This window comes from Sapajus apella, unplaced genomic scaffold (genome assembly GCF_009761245.1).
Source record: "Sapajus apella isolate SASKATOON/1434 unplaced genomic scaffold, GSC_monkey_1.0 scaffold55, whole genome shotgun sequence".
In the NCBI taxonomy this organism is placed as follows: Eukaryota; Metazoa; Chordata; class Mammalia; order Primates; family Cebidae; genus Sapajus; species Sapajus apella.
Window position 1 is genome coordinate 6,552,862 of NW_022436995.1, and position 17,402 is coordinate 6,570,263.

At 44.9% G+C, this 17,402-nt stretch overlaps 1 protein-coding gene and 1 long non-coding RNA gene across 2 annotated transcripts in view; one reads left to right on the forward strand and one right to left on the reverse strand.

The window, feature by feature from the left end:
• The window catches only part of CDKL1 (cyclin dependent kinase like 1), a 57,265-nt gene that overhangs the window by 26,406 nt on the left and 13,457 nt on the right, over nt 1–17,402 (reverse strand). The gene's annotated exons all lie outside the window — the stretch shown is intronic.
• On the forward strand, nt 962–17,135 carry LOC116527560. The gene is made up of 3 exons (XR_004258608.1): nt 962–1,099; nt 4,566–4,571; nt 17,078–17,135. It is a non-coding gene; the product is annotated as an uncharacterized LOC116527560 (long non-coding RNA).

Sequence of the window (17,402 nt, forward strand, 5' to 3'; positions counted from 1 at the left end):
TTGGCAGAGATGAATCTTATACCTAGCTTCCTGGTCCTTTCTGGACATAATCCTATCAGAAACACTACAACTAGGCACTGATCTCTTTTTTTCGGCAAAAGAAAATAAGAGACTTACACTAAGAAAAAAAAAGTCACAGGAGAACACATCAATCATGGAGTCCCTTCTGCAGTGCCCATTCTTGTTCCACTGACCTATCAGATCACGACTAGCGTCCATTTTAACTACCCTTACACGATTTAACAGTTGGCACGCTGCTCCTATTTTTCCAAATATTTTTTGATAGTGCCACCAGATAATTTTCCATAAGAATTTTACAATTAGGTGTTGCTTTTTTTTTTTTTTTTTTTTTTTTTGCGATGTGTTTCACCCTTGCTGTCCAGGCTGGAGTGCAATGGCACAATCTCAGCTCATTGCGAACTCTGTCTCCCTGGTTCAAGCAATCCTCCTGCCTCAGCCTTCGCAGTAGCTGGGATTACAGGCATGTGCCACCACGCCCGGCTAATTTTTTGTATTTTTAGTAGAGACAGGGTTTCACCATGTTGGCCAGGCTGGTTTCGAACTCCTGACCTCAGGTGATCCACCCACCTCGGCCTCCAAAAGTGCTGAGATTACAGGCGTGAGCCACCGCACCTGGCCAAGCGTTGCTTTATCACATTAACTTCCCCTCTGATTTTTAGAATTGTGGTAAAATGCATATAACACAAAATGTATCATCCTAATCATTTTAAGTGTACAGCTCCGTGGTATTAAGCTCATGGGTACTAAGTGGTATTAAGTAAATTCCTATTATTGTGCAGCCATCACCACCGCCTATCTCCAGAGCTCTTTTCACTTGCAAAACTGAAATTCTACGCCCATTTACACATTAACTCCCCATTCCTTCCTCCCGCCAGTCCCTGCCAACCACCATTCCACTTTTTATTTTTTGAGACGGAGTTTCACTCTGTGGCCCAGGCTGCAGTGCAGTGGGGAGATCTCAGCTCACTGCAACCTTTGCCTCCCGGGTTCAAGCAATTCTCTGGCTTCAGCTGCCCAAATAGCTGCGACTACAGGTGCACGCCACCACACCCAGCAAATGTTTGTACTTTGAGTAGAGGTGGGCTTTCGCCATGTTGGCCAGACTGGTCTTGAGCACCTGCCTCGGCCTCTGAAACTGCTGGGATTATAGGTTTGAACCACCACACCCAGTCTCCATTTTCTCTGATTTTGACTAGGTACCTCCTACAGGTGGAATGATAGAGAGAGAGAGAGAGAGAGAGTGTGTGTGTGTGTGTGTGTGTGACACTGGCTTATTTCACTTTACGTCCTCAAGGGCCACCCAGATGGTAGCAAGGTGGAGCATGAATAATATCCCACTGTATGAATATACCACATTTTGTTTCTCCATTCCTCTTTTGATCTATGGATATGGCTTGCTTCCACCTTTTAGCTATTGTGAATAATGCTGCCATGAGCATGAACGTACAAATATGTTTGAGACTCTACTTTCAATTCTTTTGGTTGTAGGAATGAGCCAGGCATCTGTTTAGTTTTGTTTTGTTTCGCCGACATTCCCCAGGTGATTCAATGTGTATCCAGAGGTATTAATCACAGGCAAGCAGGTATTCCAGAAGTGCTAACAAGCAGGAGGAAAATCAAAATTCTTCAACTGCATGCTGTAGCGCATTTGCATGGGCAGTGACAATAAAAGCACCCAGCACGGGAGATGCTAAAGAAGACAGCTCTTTTTTCTTTTCTCATTTTCTCCGTAAAATCCCTCTGTATTTTCAAGATGTGAAATTCCTGCTCCAGATATCATGCTTGATGAACAAGTATGAAACATTCAAGGTATTTCTAAAGCCCATGTCTTAGTCCATTTGTGCTACTATAACAAAATACCTAAGACTAATTTATAAAGAACAGAATTTTTTTCTTACAGTTCTGCATGCTGGGAAATCCAACATCAAGGTGCTGGCATTGGTGTCTGCTGAGGGCTGTTGTCTGCTTCCAAAATGGCACCTTGTTGCTGTGTCCTCACATGACAAAAGGCAGAAGGGCAAAGGAGCACCCGCCTCAACCTTGAGCTCTTTATAAGGGTGCTAACGCCTGGCCGGGCGCGGTGGTTCACGCCTGTAGTCCCAGCACTTTGGGAGGCAGAAGTGGGTGGATCACGAGGTCAAGATATCAAGGGCATCCTGGCCAACATGGTGAAACCCATCTCTACTAAAAATACAAAAATTAGCTGGGCATGGTGGTGCACACCTAGAGTCCCAGCTACTCAGGAGGCTGAGGCAGGAGAATCGCTTGAACCCGGGAGTAGAGGTTGCAGTGAGCTAAGATTGCGCCACTGCATTCCAGCCTGGCAACAGAGTGAGACTCCATCTCAAAAAAAAAAAAAAAAAATAGTGTGCTAAATCCCATTCATGAGGGCTCTGCCTCCCAGTGGCCACACCTCTTTTTTTTTTTTTTCCCATTTATTTATTTTATTGCATTTTAGGTTTTGGGGTACATGTGAAGAACATGCAGAATTGTTGCATAGGAACACACATGGCAGTGTGATTTGCTGCCTTCCTCCCCATCACCTACATCTGGCATTTCTCCCCTTGCTATCTCTCCCCAGCTTCCCACCCCCCACCCTCCCTCCCCTATTTCCCCCCAACTGACCCCAGTGTGTAGTGCTCCCCTCCCTGTGTCCATGTGTTCTCATTGTTTAATACTGTTGCATTGGGGGTGAAGTTTCAACATGAATTTTGGAGGGGGCACAATCACCATTCAAACCAAGCAGCTTATTAATCACCTTTGGATCTCAGAACTGAGGACGCTCCAAGCCATAAAATGCCACATTTGTTATCATACCTGAAAACCCTTAGCCTGAACTAACACTGTCCAAACATACTAGGATATAACTGACTACTGTCTTAAGCCTCTGAATTGCATTGACTAAGACATCTGAAACAGACAGCCAACAACCAAGTTAAAAGGGACTAAATACTAACTTTATGACACAATTAGCAGAGAGCAGAGGTTTTCTTTCAGACTGAAAAATAATCATCTTTCGGCTTTACTTTCATTTTCACACTATTTGCTCCCTTGACCGGATGTGACACTGAGGCCAAGACTTTGAATCTTAGAATCTTTCCATTTTCCACATTGCATATTTAGTCCTCACATCCCCAGCCAGCTCTTTTAACAAAAGTAGAAATGCATCAATTATACCCAAATAAATCCCCTGACCTTCTATGGATGCCAAGGCTGGCGCCTCCCACTTGCCACGTCCAAATCCACGGTGATCACGACAGGACACTGCTGTCCAGGACAGGCCCCAAAGGCCTTCGCCATTTGGCCTCTGCTTACCTCCCAGCCTCGCCACTTATCGCTTCCTTCCGGACCCACTGAATTTCTCTCACTTCCTAGAAGGCTCCGACTCCTTCTGATTTCAGGACGTGTACAGTTTCCTGTCCGCAAAGCACGCCCCCACACCTCCAGATGTTACTTTCTCTGTTCAGCTTCCTCTGCCCCGCCTTTACACAGCTGGTATGCACTGCAAGCGCTATGACCTTGGCACCCACACACGGGGTAGCGCTCTGCCAGGACATTGTCACAGCCATATCCATTTTTCTGAATGGGACCAGTAAGTATTGTATTGCACCCATCTTGCTATGTTACTATACACCTTTTGAAAACCACAGTTCTTAGCCAGGTGCGGTGGCTCACGCCTGTAATCCCAGCACTTTGGGAGGCCAAGGCGGGCAGATGCCTGGCTTTAGTAGAGACAGATGAAACTCTGCCTCTACTAAAAGTACAAAAATTAGCCAGGTGTGGAGGCACACATCTGTAATCCTATCTACTTGGGAGGCTGAGGCATAAGAATCACTTGAAGCCTGGTGGCAGAGGTTGCAGTGAGCCCAGATTGTGCCCCTGCACTCCAGCCTGGGCAACAGAGCAAAACTGTCTCAAAATAATAATAATAATAATAATAATAAATCTGTCTATTAAAAGGTAGGTTCTTTCCAAGTTTTCACTATCATAAGTAAGGTTTTGACAAACAACTTATTAGCTGGTTGCCTCAGTTGGACCAAGTTAGTTACGTTCTCTAGGCCTCGGTTTTCCATCTGTAAGAGTAAGAAGTGCAAGCGCTGTAGTATCAGTTACACACAGGCATATCCAACAGTGTCAGGTCAACACTAACCTCTCTATAAAGGTTAATTACTGATATAGTTACCTTTGGGTTAAATCTAAATTTAGAACAATTTTTCGCTATTCATTTTATTCAACAATTATCTATCTATCTATTTATACATATATATATGTGTGTATTGTTGTTTTTGAGATGTAGTTTCTTTCACTCGTTACCCAGGAGCGCAATGGTGCAATCTCAGCTCACCACAACCTCCGCCTCCTGGGTTCAAGTGATTCTCCTATCTCAGCCTCCCGAGTAGCTGGGATTACGGGCATGTGCCACCACGCCCAGCTCATTTATATGTCTTAAGGTGCATATGGCACAGTGTTAGCCCTAAGTATATAAAGACAAATAAAGCAAGCACTGTACCTACCTGCATGGGGCTTAGAACCTAGGAAAGGAGACAGGTGTTGGAGAAGTAATTACAGACATGATAAATGTTATAAAAATTGAGGTAAAGAGTACTTGGTTTGAGGGTGAGGTGTGGTCCAGGGAAAATCTCTTTGAGGAAGTAGCCAGCGAGTTAATGAGTCATTAACTGAGAATGACCTGAAGTTAACTGGGCACCTTCTAGAGCCCCAGTAATATAGTTTTATGGCTGTAACTGGATATAATCAGAACACTGCTGCCCCAGGATAAGGCCCAAAGGTCCCAAGGCCCTTCTGCTTTCCAGAAGGATTATGCATATTTACCCCTTGGCCAGGAGTATGACAGTACTTTTTACCATATTATGGCAGCTTGAAGAAGCATATAGACGATTGGTGGTGACCTGAAAACACTCCAGAGCAGCAGATACGTGGTCTGGCATAGCACCCTTATGAAGCCAGTCCCTGTCTGGCTGTGTTCATGTAGTCAATGAACATCTCTAGAGTACTGTGATGGTTAATATTGAGATCCAACTTGATTGGATTGAAGGATGCCAAGTATTATTCCTGGGTGAGTCTGTGAGGGTGTTGCCAAGGGAGATTAACATTTGAGTCAGTGGGCTGGGAGAGACAGACCCACCCTCAATCGGGGTGGGCACCATCTAATCAGCTGCCAGCACAGCTAGAATAAAGCAGGCAGGAGTTGGAAGGACTCGACTCACGGAGTCTTCCGGCCGTCATCTTCCTCCCGTGCTGGATGCTTCTTGCCTTCCAACATCAGACTCCAAGTTCTTCAGCTTTTGGATCTTGAACTCACACCAGTGGTTTGCCAGGGGCTCTCTGGCCTTTGGCCACAGACAGAAGGCTACACTGATGGCTTCCCTACTTTTGAGGTTTTGGGACTTGGACTGGCTTCCCCACTCCTCAGCTTGCAGATGGCCTGTTGTGAGGCTTTATCTTGTGATCGTGTCAACCAGTTCTCCTAATAAGCTCCCCTTCATGTATACATCTATCTTATTAGTTCTGTCCCTCTAGAGAACCCTGATTAATATAAGCACCTTCTCTCAATCGGGCATTGGTAAACGAGACAGAGGACTCAGGCATTAAACAAAGAAGTGCCATAAATAATCTAAGAAATTAGGCAGTCTCAGAGAAACTGGCCCCAAGGAGGTGACCCTTGAACTGAGTCTAGAGGGTGACTAAGGTTTGACCAGACCAAAGGCAGGGGTGGTGGTAAAGGGACAGGTGGCAGCTTTCCAGGCAGTTACTGGCCCTGAGCCGGGAGAGAAGTTCCGTCACACACTTCAGGAACTGAGAGACAGTGTGGCTGGTGGTTAAAGCTGGTAGAATCAAGGCCAGCCAGCCAATCAGAAGGCAGGTTCTACAGAGCCTTGCAGGCCATGCTAAGCAATTCACACTATCCTCGTGCAATGGGAAGCCACTGGAAGGAATTTCAGCAAGATGTGATATGATACCATGGAGTTCTGAAAGGCTCAGTATGGCAGCAGGATACAGAATGGCTTGGAGGAGGCAAAAAGGATGAAGTGGCTATTGCCAGCTGAGATTGTGGTGACTGGAGGAGAGCAGAGGCAGGGTAGTCAGTGAGAAGCATTCTCTTGAGATGTATTTTGTTAACAGAATGGTCAGGATGTGGTGATGGGCTGGAGGTGAGGGACAAGGGAGAACGAAGTATTAAAAATGACACAAAGGTGGCTGGACGTCGTGGCTCACGCCTGTAATCCCAGCACTTTGGGAAGCTGAGGTGGGTAGATCATGAAGTCAGGAGATCGAGACCATCCTGGCCAACCTGGTGAAACCTTGTTTCTACTAAAATACAAAAAATTATCCAGGTGTGGTGATGAACACCTGTAGTCCCAGCTACTTGGGAGGCTGAGGCAGGGGAATCTCATGAACCCAGGAGGTAGAGATCGCAGTGAGCCAAGATTGCACCACTGCACTCTAGCCTGGAGACAGAGCAAGACTCCGTCTCAAAAAAAAACAACAACAAAAAAACACTATAAACAATGCCAAAAGACAAACAATTGTCTGGGAAATATTTGTTAAAGTTACAACAAAGGGTTATATTCCTAATCTTACGAAGAAGTCTTATTTATGTATTGTTAAAAAAAAGAAAACCCAGTGGGAAAATGGGCAAAAGGTGTTACTAGGCAAATACACAGAAGAGGAAATATAAATGATAAGGGGACATACAAAAAGATGCTCAATCTCACTGGTTGCAAGAGAAAGTCAAATTAGAGATACGATGTGGCTGGGTATGGTGGCTTATGCCTGTAATCCCAGCACTTTGGGAGCCCAAGATAGGTGGATCACCTGAGGTTAAGAGTTCAAGACTAGCCCGGCTAACATGGTGAAGCCTTTCTCTACTAAAAATACGAAAATTAGCCGGGTGTGGTGGCAGGCACCTGTAACCCCAGCTACTCGGGAGGCTGAGGCAGAGAGAACTGCTTAAAATCCAGGAGGCAGTGAGCTGAGACTGTGCCATGGCACGCCAGCCTGGGTGACAGAGGGAGAATACATCCAAAAAAAAAAAAAAAAAAAGAGAGAGAAATGACGTGATGCCACTTATTTCCTAACCAGTGGGCAAACATGTAAGATTGGTAGCATCCAATGCTGACAAGGGCATAAGGAAAGGGGTCTTCTTACACACGGCCAATTAGAGTGCAAACTGCTATAACTTTTTGGGAAAGTTATTAGCAATATTTATTGCATTAAAACCACAAGCACCAAAAAAAATGAGCAAAGGATCTGAGCAGATACCTCACTGAATAAAATATAATACAGATGGGAAATTTTAAACATATGCAAAGACGATCTACATCTTTTGACATTAGGGAATTCGAAATTACAACCACAGTGACATACCATTACGCACCTATTAGAATGGCTAAAATCCAAAAAAGATGATAATACCAAATGCTGGTGAGGATACTGAGCAACAGGACCTCTCACTCACTGCTGATGGGCATAGAAAATCAGATGGCCACTTTGGAAAACAGTTTGGCAGTTTCTAATAAAGATAAACATAGCTGGCCGGGCGCGGTGGCTCAAGCCTGTAATCCCAGCACTTTGGGAGGCCGAGGCGGGTGGATCACGAGGTCAAGAGATCGAGACCATCCTGGTCAAAATGGTGAAACCCCGTCTCTACTAAAAATACAAAAAATTAGCTGGGCATGGTGGCGCGTGCCTGTAATCCCAGCTACTCAGGAGGCTGAGGCAGGAGAATTGCCTGAACCCAGGAGGCGGAGGTTGCGGTGAGCCGAGATCGCGCCATTGCACTCCAGCCTGGGTAACATGAGTGAAACTCCGTCTCAAAAAAAAAAAGATAAACATAGCTATGCCATGCAAGTCAGTAATCATACTCCTAGGTATTTACCCAAATGGTTGAGAACTATGTCCATATGAAAACCTACAAGCAAATATTTTTAACAGCTTTATTCAGAATCACCAAAAAATAGAAGCAACCAAGTTGTCTTCCTATAGGAAAAAGGATGAAAAAAAATTGTGCTACATTCACATAATGCAATATCATTTAGTGATAAAATAATCTAGCAAGCCACAAAAGACATGTATAAAGTTTAAATGCATGTTGTTAAGTGAGAGAAGCCAGTCTGAAAAGGTCACATATTGTATTATTCCAATTCTATGACATTCTGGAAAGGTAAAACTACAGAGACAGTAAAAAGAATAAATGGCGCCAGGGGTTCAGAGGATGTGGGGGGGCTTACATCCTCTGAATAGGTGAAACACACAGGATTTATTAGGCAGTGAAACTATTCTGTATGATACTGTAATGGTGGATACGTGACATTATGCACTGGGCAAGATCCGTAGAACTTTACAACACAATGTGTGAACCTTAAGGTATGTAAAGTGTTAAAAAATCATTTAGGAGGTTAGGACAGAGTGAAGACGGTGACAAAAAGAATCTAACTATATTACAAATGAATGAAACAACCTCACCAAAGATGGTGGAGGAAAAGCTGATACAAGTTTCTAGATGAGCAAAGAAATGAGGCTAGAATGACCCATTAGATCTGTGATCTAGTTCCGTCTCATTCATCCACAGATTATACTTGAAGTCATCAGTATGAACACCTGTTTAGCTTAATAAAGATACAGATGATCACATACAGAAATAACTCTAGATATGTGTATGTACACAGGTTGGTATACACATATATACTACCTTGCTCTGTCAGCTGAGAGGGCCTAGAACGAACCACACCCCAGTGGCAATATGTATACCAAGTGCTTAGATTTCACTTTTTCATACTATTTTCTAATAAAAGGAACCAGGGATCCTTAGAGAAATACCCAACTTGAACAACGAGAACACATGGACACAGGAAGGGGAACATCACACACTGGGGCCTGTTGCGGAGCGGGGGGCAAGGGGAGGGAGAGCATTAGGACAAATACCTGATGTGTGCAGGGCTTCATACCTAGATGGTGGGTTGATGGGTGCAGCAAACCACCATGGCACATGTATACCTATGGAACAAGCCTGCATGTTCTGCGCATGTATCCCAGAACATAAAGTAAAATTTAAAACAATTAAAACAAAGAAATACCCAACTCTAGGACTAGGGCAGAAATATACAGGATGAGCGTGGGGCATCTTATAGTACCAGAAAGTTAAATAAACTGCTAAAACCCAAACAAAAGCAAACCCTACCTTGGTGGAGGTATAACAAAGGGACACAATATCCACAAATCCATACTAATATAAATAGATGATTGAACGAATGAATGAATGAATAAAAAGATAAGTAAATGGAAGAGAACAGATACATCTCCTAGGTAGGGGAATTCCAAACAATTTATGTTGATACTCTCCCTTCAAGGACAGGAGCCTAACTTCTCCCTCTGTAGGAGTGGGCTGCACATAGTGACTTCCTTCCAAACAAGATAGAATAGAATGGCAGAAATAAAGTGACTTGACAGTGAAGAAACCTCACAGCACTACCGCAGCCAGGTGATCAAGGTCAACATCAACAGTGATAAGTTACTGAGGCAGGTGGATCATGAGGTCAGGCATCCCAGACCAGCCTGGCCAACACGGTGAAACCCCATCTCTACTAAAAATACAAAAAATAGCTGGGTATGGTGGCACGCTCCTGTAATCCCAGCTACTCAGGAGGCCGAGGCAAAAAAAGTGCTTGAACCCAGGAGGCGGAGGGTTGCAGTGAGCTGAGATCGCACCACTGCACTCTACCCTGGGCGACAGAGCGAAAAATAATAAAATATATTATTTTTAAAAGGGGGCCAGCTGCAGTGGCTCACGCCTGTAATCCCAACACTTTGGAAGGCCGAGGCGGGCAGATCACCTGAAGTTAGGAGTTCGACACTAGCCTGACCAACATAAAGAACACCCATCTCTACTAAAAATACAAAATTAGCCATGTGTGGTGGCGCATGCCTGTAATCCCAGCTACTTGGGAGGCTGAGACAGGAGAATTGCTTGAACCCAGGAGGCAGAGGTTGCGGTGAGCCGAGATCATGCCATTGCACTCCAGCTTGGGCAACAAGAGTGAAATTCCGCCGCGCACACACAAAAAAAATCATGATAAATCATGTTGATAGTATGTACACTTGATGGGATAGGACGTAGTCTTCTAGCCCATAACCCCAGTCTAATCATGAGAAAAACAACAGACAAATTCCAATAGAGGGACATTCTACAAAATATGTGAGCAGTACTCCTGAAAACTGCCAGAGTCATCAAAAACATGTAAAGTCTACGAAACTGTCACAGCCAAGAGAGGCCTGAGGACACATGAATACTAAATGTAATATAGTTTCCTAATAAGGATTCTGGAACAGAAACAGGAAATTCAACAAAAAATTAAAGACACGTGAATAAAGTACAGATGGACTTCAGTTAATGCTAATGCATCCGTATTGGTTCATTGATTAGAATGAGCATACCATGCTAACATAAGATATTACTAATAGGTAAAACTGAGAGCAGGATATATGGGAACTCTGTACTATCTTCTCAGTTTTTCTGTAAATCTCAAACTATTCTAAAAATCTATTGAAAACACACACAGATACATCCTCTTACTGGCATTCCACTTCTGAGAATATATTTTCTATAAATAAAAGCATCATTGCATAAAAACATTCATACCAGGATTCCAGCACTGCTTGTAGAGGCAAAAAATATGAAGGAACATGAACATCTCGTAACAGAGGAGGATGGCTAAATACATTGTGCTATATGCAGACCATGAAATAATAAATATTATGCAGGTATTAAGAGAGTACAATTAATAGAGGCCTATGTGTTGACTCATGACCATGATGTATTGAGTGAAGAAGGCAAGGTACTGAGTAATTTTATAAAAAATATATGAAAATCAATTTTTTCTTTTTCTTTTCTTTTCTTTTCTTTTTTTTTTTTTTTTTAGACAGAGTCTCGCTGTCACCAGGCGCCAGGCTGGAGTGCAGTGGCGTGATCTCAGCTCACTGCAACCTCTGCCTCCCAGGTTCAAGCAATTCTCCTGCCTCAGCCTCCCGAGTAGCTGAGACTACAGGCGGGTACCACCATGCCCAGATAATTTTTATATTTTTAGTAGAGATGGGGTTTCACCATGTTGGCCAGGATGGTCTCGATCTCTTGATCTCATGATCCGCCCACCTCGGCCTCCCAGAGTGCTGGGATTACAGGCGTGAGCCACCGCGCCTGGCCTGAAAATCAATTTTATTTAAAATATGTGAAAATAGGAAGTATATGAAAAAAATATTTTAAAATCCTTCCATTTTCACATATTCACTTGTCATATATTATTGTTAAGAACATATACTGAGTCCTCTGCTCTGCTGGACATTACCATAAGATCTGAGATCATATATTTAACAAAGCTAACAAAAGTCTGCTCTCCACAAGCTTATATTTGAGTACCTAGATGCTGATAAGTCTTATGGAAATAAACAAGGTGGGTAGGGGCACAGAGTGGTGGAGAGGTGAAATTTAAGAGAGGGATGACCTCACTGAGAAGGGGATAAGTGAAAAAAAGATTTGAAGATGGTAAAGGTCATAAAGATGTTTGGGAAAACCTTCCAAGCAGTAGGAGCGATCATTCCAAAGGCTCTTATGCGGATTCCACCTGGAATGTTAATAGAACAGCAAGGAGGTCAGTGTTTTAGTCGCCTCTCCTGTCTTGTTTCCCATTGTTTCAGTTCATCTTTTAATTGAAGATTTGCTGAAACTGCTGCAGCAGCCAGTTTTGTGCACCTGTAGCCTGAGAGAGCCTCACGACAGCTGCCCTCGGCCTTTGCTTTCTGCCCAGGGCTTGTGGGATGCTGCTGGGATCCTGCACTTGCAGGAGTTAACACTCCATGGGGGAGCCTTGGACCAATGGGGGGTCAGGGGGTCAGAGTGCTGCAATGTCCCCTCTTCTGTTCCTTGGGCTCCTTAACAAGGCCTGGCAGGATGAGTCCCCGGGCCCAGTTACATTGGCTTTTCCTATTTCCTTGTTTTCTTTCCTGTTCCCCACTACTCTCTGGTATCACTTTCCAAAATAAACTCCTAACACACAGTCCCTGTCTCAGACTTAACTTTCTGGGAGGTGCACAGGCTAAGACTGTTTGTAACAGAAGTGGCCTTAGCTAGCAGACCTTCAGAATGAAATTCTGGAACTGGATCAATCGTGGGGCAACTGGCAACAAGGACCCCGCTGCTGGTGGTAAGTGGGGTGGGAGGAAGCCTGGGGAGCTGCAGCAACACGGTCACAAAGCCTTTCTTCAGGGCTGGTTTTGAATGGGGTGCAGGTTTGCTTAGGCAATGCAGTGGCACATGAGCAGTATGGGGCAATGATCACTATGGGGAGTACTGAATAAGCTGGCTCTTAACACCTTTAAATCACTCAAAAAGAGAAAGAAAATGACAGGGTCAAGTTGGCCACCAACAGTCAACAGTGGGAGTCAAAAGTATTGCTGGCAGTATTTAGAGACATTTATCTCCTGCAGACAGGACAGACTGTGCCAAAAAATCAATCTCAGGACTTAAAGAGCAGCAGAGTTACAGAGGGGACAATATCCAGCCAAACAGGTCTCTCATGTCTAAGTCAGGACTATGGTGAGAAAAGAGAAGATTGCTGAGCTCTGGGATAGGGACATCTATGAGAAATAGCCTGAGAATCTGAAATTCTCAAATTTCTCTGAACCTACAGGGCTAGAAGTGACTCAGTTCCATTGCTGTAGGTAACCTGCTTCCTTTACCTGCAGACCCTAAAAATCCTTCAGGTGATGCAGGTGCCTCCATAGGAGGGGGAAGCCTGTCCTTAGATTCTATCCCCACCTCCCTCCAGGGTCCACGGACCTATAATAGGATGAGGATGTAGCATTGCCTGAGTAGGGCAATAAGGTTCTTGCTCTGGGAGGAAATAACTGCACTCAAGAATTACAAGACCTGCCTCATAGGGGCCAGCAGCAGTCTCGAGGGGGCTGGGCCATGGCAGTAGTGAAATGTAAGGCTGGAGAGGGGGATATTCACTGATATGGAAGCAGTGCACTGTCCCAAAACTTGGGACTTAAATTTTGACAAGGACACCTGCAGACAGTTCTTTTTTAAATTTTACTTTTAATTTTTATAGAGACAGGGTCATACTCTGTCATTCGGACTGGAGTACAGTAGCATGATCACAGCTCTCTGCAGCCTTGAACTCCTAGGCTCAAGGGATCCTCCTGCCTCAGCCTCCCCAGTGACTGGGTGGCTGGATAATTAAAATAAATTTTTTTTGTAGAGACAGGGTCTCATCATCTTGCCCAGGTTGGTCTCAAACTTCTGGCCTCAAGTGATTCTGCCACCTCAACATCCCAAAATGTGGGATTACAGGCGTGACATACTGTGAGACACTGCCTGTCAAGACAATTTTTTTTTTTTTGAGACAGGGTTCACTCTGTCACCCAGGCTGGAGTGTAGTGGTGCGATCTCAGCTCACTGCAACCTCCGGCTCCCGGGTTCAAGTGATTCTCTCACCTCAGCCTCCTGAGTAGCTGGGACTACAGATGTAAGCCTCATGCCCGGCTAATTTTTGTATTTTTGGTAGAGACGGGTTTCACCATGTTGGCCAGGCTGGTGACAAACTCCTGACCTCAAGTGATGCCCGCCTCAGTCTCCCAAAGTGCTGGGATTACAGGTGTGAGCCACAGCACACAGAAGGCAGTCTTAAATGTGCCGCTGGCTCAGCTCTTTGAAGGTTGGGCGTTTAGTAGATAAGGCAGACATGCTGGAACTGCCTCAGCAGAGTATTGAGGAAGGGGCCTGGGAACTCAAGGAGGCGGAAATGTTAGAAAGGCTCTGTGATGTGGGACTGCAGAACCCGCTGCCTGATTATGTTTCCTTGGAAGGTCCAGAGGACACTCTCTGCACTAAAGAAGTAAGGAGCAGAAAGGAGGCCACTAGCATCTTTGAGAAGCTCATCGCTGGCTGTCCTCTGTGGGTTGGGTAGACAGGCTTGACCTCAGCAGGCTGGAGGTACTACCACGGAACTAGGCTTTCTGGTTCTGATGAAAGTGATAAGATTCCAGAGGGACAGAGGCCAGGTGCGAACAGTGGCAAGGTACCTAAAATTACCATAATGGGATGCACAGCCAGAATACCTTATTTCACAGAAATCTGTGCTAATAATGCACAGATGGGATCTCGCCCTGGAGGTCCTATAGGTGAGACAGAAGGGCAGACAGTGTGTCACCTGACTTGCTTTGCCGGAAGAAACTGAGGGCAAGCAGAAGGTTGATGTCAACTGCTGGAGTGGAAAACGGCAGCTCCTCGCCCAGTTTCTAGATCTAAGTCAGTTACAGTCCAAAGTGTTGCTGAGTCACCTTGAAGGAGGATCCTGCAATGCCACTGTGAGTATTCCTCACTTTTCAAAGGGATCTGTGGCCATTTACCAGAGTAACTGGGAAAAGAAAAATTTACTCAGACTTTTCAAAGGCTATGGCTACAAGGTCTGAGCTGGCACTGATATGTGGGACCCCAAATGCTATCATGGGCTCAGGTTAGAATACCATTTCACAGTGGGCTTAACAGGTCCATGAATCCATTCTTGAGATTATTTCCACCACTTGAGAAGTGCAAAGTGGGATAGATATGCTTAGCATCGGCCGACCCTCACATTGGTTCTATGACCTGTAAAGTAAGAGCCAATATGGCAGAAAGATCCAGATAGAAGCTCCTGAAACCGCTCTTCCTCCCACAACACAATCCTGGTCAAAATAGTAAACCCGAAGCAAAACCGCATCCCAGGAGAAAATGGAGTGATGAGTACCACCATCAAAGACTTAGGAATGCAGAGGTGGTGATCCGCATCCTAACCCCCTCACCTCACCTGGTAGACTGCTATGAACTCAACCCAACTGTAGTTCCAATTGCAGAGATCGGGCTGGATATGCTATCTTTCCTGGAACTGATATACACAGGCTGTGGCACTTGACATGCAACTGTTGACTTGTTGAACATGTTCTTTCCAATTCTAATCAGGAAGTTAGCTTAAAAGCAGTTCACCTTTTGTGGGATGGACAGCAGTTCCCATTCACTGTCTTGCCTGAAGCCTAACTCTCCTGTGCTCTGTCACTATATAATCCACAAGGACCTTAATTGTCTTGATATTCCACTGAATATTATGCTGCTCCACTGTACTGATGACATCATGTTAACTGGATCTCCCAGTGAACAAAAATGGCAAGTACTCTGGATGTCCAATTAAGATATGTGTGTACCAGAGAGTGGGAGGAAACCCTCTGGGGAATGGCATATAAGTGATATTCTAGGAATTCAAAGGCCTGGGGCATGATGTGACATCTTTTTTTTTTTTTTTTTTTTTGGTCACAAGGCCTTGTTCTTTCCTCAAGGCTGGAGTGCAGTGGCATGATCATATCTCTCTGTAGCCTTCAATTCCTGAGCTCAAGTGAGCCTCCCACCTCAGCCTCCCAAATAGCTGTGACTACAGGTGGGCACCACCATGCCCTGCTGCCTCCTACTTAAAGGACAAATTGTTGCACCTTGTATCCCCTCCCATTTAAAAAATGGCATTGCTCTTGGTTGGTCTCTTTGGATTTTGGAGGCAGCAGATATAGCCCTTGGGCATTGCTCTGCCTAATTTACCAAGTGATTTAGAAGGCTGCTAACACTGACCCAGCACAAGAGGGAACTTTGCAGCAGGTCAAAGCTGCCCTACTACTGAGGCCATATGACTCGGCATACCCAGTTGTGTAGAGGTGTCTAGCTCCTGACATGTTGGGCCTATGTTCAGTACCTGAACATAGGACGTCAAGTGATTGAGTAACCCAGAGCTGCCCACTGTGTGCTGGATAATAGAGATCCACTGTCCGCTGTACTATGAAACACCTGGAATCAGGCTCCAGCAGGTCTGGAGGGAACAAGCAAGTGACAAACAGAGGTAGCCCATCCTCCCTAGTCACTGTGTTGCTGCCCTGTTGCCTTTCCTTCAGCTTACATGACTGAGGAACAAAGCCTCGTACCTGGCTCACAGGTCTCTTCTGTATTCCTCTCAAGACCCAGCACAGGCCAGTGATGTGCACAGTGGATGCTTGACCTGTTTTACTGACTAACACAGTCCGTGTGAAGTACTGTGAGAAAAGGAACGGTACAATTGTGACGAAAATGAAAAATAACACAGACACAGCCAAGAATAAATGCAGCAACCTAGTGACAGTTATCAAGTCAATTATTTCATTGGTTTTTACGGGTGATCACTTCTGTTGGTTTAAAAATTCTGTGTGGTTTTTTGTTTGTTTAGAGAAAGGATCTCAGTCTGCCACTCAGTCTGAAGTGCAGTGGTGCGATCATAGCTCACTGCAGCCTGGAACTCCTGGCTCAAGCTATCCTTCTGTTTCAGCCTCCCAAAGCGCTGAAATCACAGGAGTGAGCCACTGTGCCTGGCCGGTTTAGAACCTTTCATTATCCCAACAACAACAAAAATAGATATTTCAAAGGTTTTCAACCAGGCAATTTTACCCAAGAGTATTTTTACTAGAGGGACTTTAAGGTTAATAAGCAATAAAGAAAGTTAATAATTAGCAAGAAAATATGCTTGTGGAAAGGAAATCTGTGGCCTAAAATATCAATTCTGCCAAATAAAAAGGCAGATTAAAACATTTTTCAAAATTTAAAGTGAAAGACACAAGCTTTGCCCCTTTAAGAATGCTTCCTTTCAATTCATATAAAAATTACTACTCTTTCTCCCTCCCCCGCTCCCTGCCTCCTTCCTTCATTCCTCCCTCCCTCTCTTCTTTCTTCCTCCCCCCCTGCCTCTGTTCTCCCTCCCTCTGTTCCTTCCTTCCTTCCTTCTCTTCCTCTCTGTCTCTCTCTCTCTTTCTCTCTCTCTCTCTCGCTCTGTTGCCCAGGCTGGAGTGCCGTGGCTCAATCACATCACTGCAGCCTTGACCTCCCAGGCTTAGGTGATCGGTGATTCTCCCATCTCAGCCTCCTGAGTAGCTGGGACCACAGACGCACAAAACCATTCCTGGCTAATATTTGTATTTTTTTGTAGAGTCCAAGTTTCACCTTGTTGCCCAGGCTGGTCTGGAACTCCTGAGCTCAAGTGATCTGCCTGCTTTGATCTCCCAAAGTGTTAAGATTACAGGCGTAAGCCACCATGCCTGGCCAATAATTACTATGTTGGGGGCCCGCCCAGAAACAACCTAGAAAGTTACGAGGGTCAACGGAGACAAAGAAATTAAGAGACAAGAAAGAGTTAGAGTGCGTAAAGGTGGACTCCTAGGGGGCCGATGTGAGTAGGAGGATGCGAAGGCCCTGAGCACTGGAGACCCACACTATTTATTGAGTGTTTAAACAAATGTGTTCAGGAATGTGGAGGGTGAAA